The 6,788-nt window shown below is 41.2% G+C and overlaps 1 long non-coding RNA gene across 1 annotated transcript in view; it reads right to left on the bottom strand.

Moving 5' to 3' along the window:
- Positions 1 to 305: 305 nt before the first annotated feature.
- The window catches only part of LOC148336975 (uncharacterized), a 25,321-nt gene continuing 18,838 nt past the window's right edge, over positions 306 to 6,788 (bottom strand). Inside the window, exon 4 of the long non-coding RNA XR_015843269.1 lies at positions 306 to 377. This is a non-coding gene — a long non-coding RNA (uncharacterized LOC148336975). The remainder of the gene's footprint in view (positions 378 to 6,788) is intronic.

The following is a 6,788-nucleotide window of genomic DNA, read 5'->3' as shown; positions in this document are numbered from 1 at the left end:
GTGGGATTTAAGATATTTTGACAATAAGTGAAAATGTTGCAGCTTTAAAAGCCGAAGGTTGCGGCCATCGATCCTCTGCACGAGGCTGTCATTAGCGAACCGAACCCTATTTGGCCTCTCCTTGCCCTGAGCGAGTCCACAGAGCCACAAATCGGGCGTGATGTACGCCGCTGCCCGCTAACGATGCCCGGATCTCAATGAGCCTGCGTCGCCAAGCGTGAAAAAGGGTGACCGTCTGAGGACGTCAGCTGGGGTGGATCGGGAGGATGATGGAGGGCCCACCGCCAGCCGTCATATGCATACAGGCCAGCGAGAAGTTCTCAGTCGTTGCACTCTGACGATTTACGCCTCTTGTTTCGCTCACTATCTATTCAGTTCTGAGCAGAGAGTCGCAGGGTATTATTAGCAAAAGTAAATGAAAAAAAGAGAGAGAGAGAGAGAGAAATTTGGTGGTTTTAATGGGGTGACTTTGTCGAACATGTTGTTACTACAAGAGTGCCCTAATGTCCTGAAGTGACTTCGGATGTATTAGCGCGCTACTGCTCATTAGTGTCCTCGTCGTGCTCACATAATAAAATAAATAAAGGAATAAATAAATACTGCATTGCATTGACAGTGGAAGAGGATTACATAAGAATCATAAAAAGGGTGATACACATGTCAACAGCAAGTTTCTACTGGAGTCATGAGTAGGAAAATGGGTGACAAAGACATGCGGCTTCCATATGTAAAGGTCCTTGTGAGCAAACCATTATGGAAATGTGCATTCCCGAGAACTGGTGTTGACAAATATCACCTTTAAAGGTTGCATACATTCATTAAAAAAAAAAAAAAAAAGAAGAAATAATACAACAATTCTTATTGTGCCTAGTTTTTGTTTTTCCTCCAGATGTCATGCTGTTCCTGTAGTCCAGTTAATTATTGTCAGCAAAAAATGAGGGGGGTGGGGGGAGTCATAATTTTGAGGAAAGCTGTATTTAGAAAAAAAGGACGTTGTAGTATTCAAAGAATAATTTAATAATATTACAAAATAATTATTGTAGGAGTCATCGATTGTATTTATGTTCAGGCTTTCTACCATGCATATTAAACAGCCATAAGACAAAAGAAAACTGAGAAATGTATAAAAAATAAAAATCATATTATTAATTTCTTTCAACATATCTGGTATTGGAGGAATCTAAAAGTCATTAAACATATACAGGTTGCATTACTACTTGCCGAGCTAAGAATCTGTCTGCTTGTGCCTCGTTTAAATCCACCAAAATTCTCAGACACGGTTTTATGTAGTCTAAAATGTAATCTACTTTTGGACACAAAAATGTCGGTAGGGAATACTTAAGGAAGGAATATTCTAGTGCTGAGTGCACCTGTTGTCTGTGGCGTTTGTTGGTGCGAGTGTTGTCGCAGCATGTGTGCTCTCTGCAGGCGAGCCAGCGACAAACACGGGTGTTCCAGTGACGTGGCGAACGAGCCAAGGCCGTGAATTTCCAACGGAATATTGGCTGGAGGGCGAGCCGTATGGAAAGTAATTACATCAAAGGCTGTGTTGGGAGTATTTCACACACACACACACACACACACACACACATCAAAACAGTGCTGATGATAAGCAAAGCCCCACAAGGCTGTAATTAGGGACTCCTGCCTTATGGCTAGTTCAGTGTAGCTCGCACAGGTTGAATAGTTTGTACATTCAAAAAGCCGACAAGCTATCGAGGATTTGTGCAAAGGAACTGTGCGTGTGTCGTGTATCACAATGACAATGGCTAACTGATGTGGTATGCTTTGGATCATGAGCTGAATACCTTACTTCAATTTCCTGTGCCTTTGTGTTTGTGAAGCGGGATTTCTTTTTTTTCTTTTGCAATGACGTCGAGCAAAACCAAATTACAGAGAAGATTGAACATGAGTGATGCATTTCAGGTGTCACGTTTTCCAATTGCCCCCAAAATGGCAGCATATATGCAGGGCTCCCACTAATTATATTGAAACTACATTCGCTCTATGCTAATTCATTTAAATACTACTTTGTGTGGAAGCAGCCGTTGGCACCAAAAAATATTGGGCAGCACTGCTCTAAAGGAATAACTCCACTCGAGCTTTTTGCTCTCTTTCTTCAGCTTTTTGTCTACAATACAACATACCCTCAAACCTGGGCAGGAAGATGGGCGGAGTCTCCAACATATCATCATCATCATACTCACCATGAAGTATGTTCCTACGCGCTAAAAAGATGGAGAGCTTGTCGCCGGAATATTGCGTTCTGATTTTCATTCACAAGTTTACGATTGTTTACGTGAAGCTAAGTAGTATTCATAATGGATAGATGGATGGAATGGATGCGTAATGTTAATTTGTAGCCACCAAGCAGCACAAAGTAAGTCCCAGCTTCGGGACATATGAGGCAACCGGGAAATCATCCCATTTGGCGAATGTTTTCACACCACGCAAACTGGATCCTACAACCTTTTCCTATAAGCTTGTTGACCTACACAGTCAGTCTCTGGTCACGCATGAGGCTGTGGTCTTGGTCGGACAGCTTTAAATAGCTACAGTGAAAATGAAATGTCGATCCTAGTGTGCCTCAATATGCTTCTTTCTGAGTGGGTGGGATGTTGAAATCTTCCACAAGTTGTTGGAACAGATTGCTCCCAGCAAACAGTTGCTACTTAGAGATTGTGCTCTCAACCCCCCTCCTGCCACCCATCAACTTCCCTTCCCCCCTTTTGCCTTGAAAAGTATTCCAGTCACGTTTTATTTAACTGCAGATAAATAGAGTTGTTTGCAGTGTGCACGCCTACCTAACTACCGCACTTGTCAAATAGTCAAAACAGATCTGCGTCGTCAAATTCAGATTGACAGGAGGGATAGGTTGAAATACTCTAAATTTGAAGCATGTAGATTGGTCGTCTACTCACCCAATTACTTGAAAATCAGCAAAGAACCCCTTTTAAATTTAGTGTTCTTAACATGCTGTATAACAATCATTCATTAAGAGGGGAGGCCAGTGTAAATTGCTGCTGGGAAGATAACAAACATGTTCTGATTTGCCAGTTTAATGAAGAAATGGATTTAGATTGGGTTAGGGTTATGTTCAGATTAGGTTGAGACGGGATTGGGTTCAGGTTTATAGTAGCGGTTATCCTAAGGTTTGTAGTCAAGGTTGAGTTAGCGGTGCAATAATTCATCGATAAGCAATTTTGATAATTGATTAATCCTGAGGAGAACTTTAATTTAAAATTGTCCTAATCCACAGAATTTTGGCCTGGCAACAGTAAATAGCAGATTTCGGCAGTCCTCCATAAAGCGGACTTTTGATTCATTAAAACAAGCCGTATGATAACATCTGCTTTTACTATGAAAAATAATGAACAACATTTTCATTACGGCCCAAACCAGTGACGCAATCATAATCTGGTTGCACTACGCTGACATTTTGAAACAATGTTGTGTTTTTGAAAAAAAAAAAAGGGATGGAAGCTAAAATTCGTTAATTTATCAAAAACATAATTGACAGATTGATCAATTGTTGAAATAATCCTAATTACATTCCTAATAATGTCCATTTTAATAATGTCAGATTTTAATTTTTTTCATTTAAGGTAGATTTTTTTACTTCAAATTCAATGCATATTTGGCTGTATTCTATCCATCCGTTTAATATAGAACTTCCCCTCAACTTCCTCTCAGGATGGTCAGAGATAACTTTGGGCGAGACACAACCTGGTCGTTGGGCAGGTTCAGACAAACAACCATTAACGCGCAAATTCACATCAATTGTACGGACAATTAAACAGTTTTTGCACTGTAGGAGGAAACCGAAATTCCCATAAAATACCCACGCAAGTGCAGGGAGAACATGAACAATTGCCCAGACTCAAACCCGCAACCTCCAAACTGTGTCGCTGAAGAGCTGACCAGATGATCACCAACTTGGGTGTTTTGTGAATGCAAGCGAGAAGGTGACAAAAAAAAAAAGACAAGCTGTGATGTAAAGTAGAGGTACAGTACTATTAGAGGCTGCAGCCCTCCTTCAGGGGAACTATTGATTTTCCCTTTAATATGAAATGTGGAGCTACACCTCCCTGTGAGGTCCAAGGATAATGGCTTGATGGAGTGTGTGTATTATTTGCTCAGGTTCCTCTTGAAGATCGACGCTAAATCTCGGCGTAGAACTCTGCGTGCAAGCCCTGTCCAGAATACATAATCCCTTCCATGGTTGGGAGTCTTATATTACATGCTCGGGTGAATGTTGGATTTTTATGGACACTCGGTGCATGGTGCGCTCTCTTGTGCAGATGGCTTGGAGGGATAAAGTCTGCTCCAGTGTCAGGAGAGGGGGCACAGTTATTCCATGTGATAAATACTGCGCTCATGCGGTGATTATGCTGGGGTGGCGGGATGAAGTCATATGGCCCTCGAGCACCTGTGACGGGCCAAACTCGCCAAGAGAAGACCAGCTTGAATTATTTGTATTTATTTTTTTAATTCCGTCTGTCCTTATTTGGGTCGTAGGCACATAGACAAAAAGTCCCTGCGTCACTCTGTCCGGGAGGGCGGTCCGGGCGTCTCGGTTGGGATGGCACACCGTTCTGGGTGCAGGTGATGTCTTCACAACCGTATCGAGACTGTGTGGGTAACTTGGACTGTGCCTCCCCTTTTGGATGGGTGAAGTCAAGTCGGATTTGGGGAATGGGAGTCGATCTGTATTATACATTACATAATTAGCTTTTTTTTTTGTTGTTCCCCCCAAAAAATAATGATTTGAATAATCATGATTTCATAACAAATAATGGTGATTCATATTTTTTTCAGATTTGAGCAGCCCTATCTCGTTGCAATGATCATGTTCGACAATGTATATAGTGTATTTAATGTGTTATTTTATATAGGAACAGGTCTACTGTGAAATCAAAATGGTGTCTTTTGTATCCATAAACGGCAACATTGTCGCTACTTTTCCTGGTGGTTGAGTTTGGCACTCTGAGTTAAAAGCCACGTGTCATCATTGCCACTGTGGTCTTTTACGGCACTGGGGTCTCACATATGCGTTTGTGTTGAACATAAAGCGTCTCGGAGAATAGGAAAAGGACATTATGATTATTGCCTTAAAGCACTTTATGTGGGGACTAGTACTACGCTATTTATGAAACATGCGATAGCAATTATATGTCAGTCCGAGCTGAGTATGGCCCGCTGGCTGAGACTTTTGACACGTGCTCTAATTGTCTATAGGTGTGAATATAATATAGTTGTTTATATGCACGCTGCAATTGATCATTCTGGGGTGTACCCAACCTCTTTCCCAAAGTCAGCTGGGGTACACCCCATTTACCTGCAAACTGCATGAGGCAACAATGTGACAATTATTTGCTAATGACATGTCTTCATCTCATAGAAACCAGTCACTGATGGTGTAGTGGTACACTCGCCCGAGTTGTGTGCGGGCAGCGTGGGTTCGGTTCCCACTCAGTGACGGCGTCTATGTCTACCCTGTGACTGGCTGGCAACAGTTCAGGGCCGCCGCGCCGGATCATCACGTTGTCGTTGTGCGGTGGCAGAGTACCCATACGGGGAAACCAAGAATGATCCAAAAACCCGGCGTCCGAACCGAAACTCTGTTTCGCTCCCGGACCCACACCTCTATGAATAGACGTGTAGCCATACGAAACTTACTTTATCTCATAGAAACCGATTAGATTGATTTGTTGGCATGCCTCCACTGCTCAGAGCCACAAACATATTTAGCCTTTATGGTGGATGATATTCCTTCAGGGTGGTGTGGGCGAGAATATAATGAATCTTATTTAGTATGTATGTCCACAGGGGAATTCTCTTAATGCAGTCTTTGTTTTCACAGCCATCATAATGAATGATTCGGTTTTTATTTAAGTTGAAAATTCTCTCTGCTGCTTTCTTTCAGTTGCGTCTTGCGTTCAGAATTCCATTAATTAATGGAAGGGCTGATGTTTTTTCGTTTTATAATTCATTCGTTTGGAGGCAGGAAAAGCAATGCTTAGAGATGAGTTATGTGACGTCGAGTTTAGTGTAATCTCTGCTTTTAGAATGCCTTTGCCATTTTCATGTGAGATGCACTACAGTATATTTAGACTTCACCTTACTAACTGAGCTACAGAAACTAATACTATCACACCATCATTAACGCGCATAAGGTATTAATTGTGCTCTTTGGTTTGAGTCAAAAGGAGGTTATTTATATATGATAGGTTCATTGAGATATTTCCTAAAAAAAAGCAACACACTTATAGGGTATCATTTTTCATTATGTGGCAAATAGTTCCATTGTGTCTTCAAAAGAATAGAAAATATAGGTCCCAAATTAAATTGGGGAAAAAAATGTAACACACACTGTCTGTATCTCAGGTTCACAGAATGACCGAACATGGTGTGACTGTAATATTTAGCAGAGGCAAGGTAAAAATACATTTTCGCGCACTAAAGTTTTCCCATTTTTTCAAAGTGACAAATTTACGTCGGCACATTTGTTAGTAGACAGGCTGCTTCCAACGTAAAACATGAGGAATAGACCAAAAGTACCACATTTCCAGTGTGATTTTAAAAAAAGTCAAAAAAGTCTTCTATTTTGTATTTGTTTCTCTGTTAATTTGTTCACTACTGTGCTAGATGGAGGACGGAGGAACCACACCGCTTTCTGGGGTGGGGTGATTATTGTGACTCAAATGGAAAGAGAAAATGTGAATTTATGCAATTAAAGTGAAAAAAAAAACATCTGATATTTGATGTTCCATTGTTTGCTGGTGAGG

The sequence above is a fragment of the Idiotropiscis lumnitzeri genome, chromosome 5 (assembly GCF_059441095.1).
Source record: "Idiotropiscis lumnitzeri isolate Australia: NSW breed Sydney's pygmy pipehorse chromosome 5, RoL_Ilum_1.0, whole genome shotgun sequence".
NCBI classification, from domain to species: domain Eukaryota; kingdom Metazoa; phylum Chordata; class Actinopteri; order Syngnathiformes; family Syngnathidae; genus Idiotropiscis; species Idiotropiscis lumnitzeri.
The sequence above is the reverse complement of the archived record's forward strand: the minus strand, read 5'-3'. Positions and strand labels throughout refer to the sequence as shown.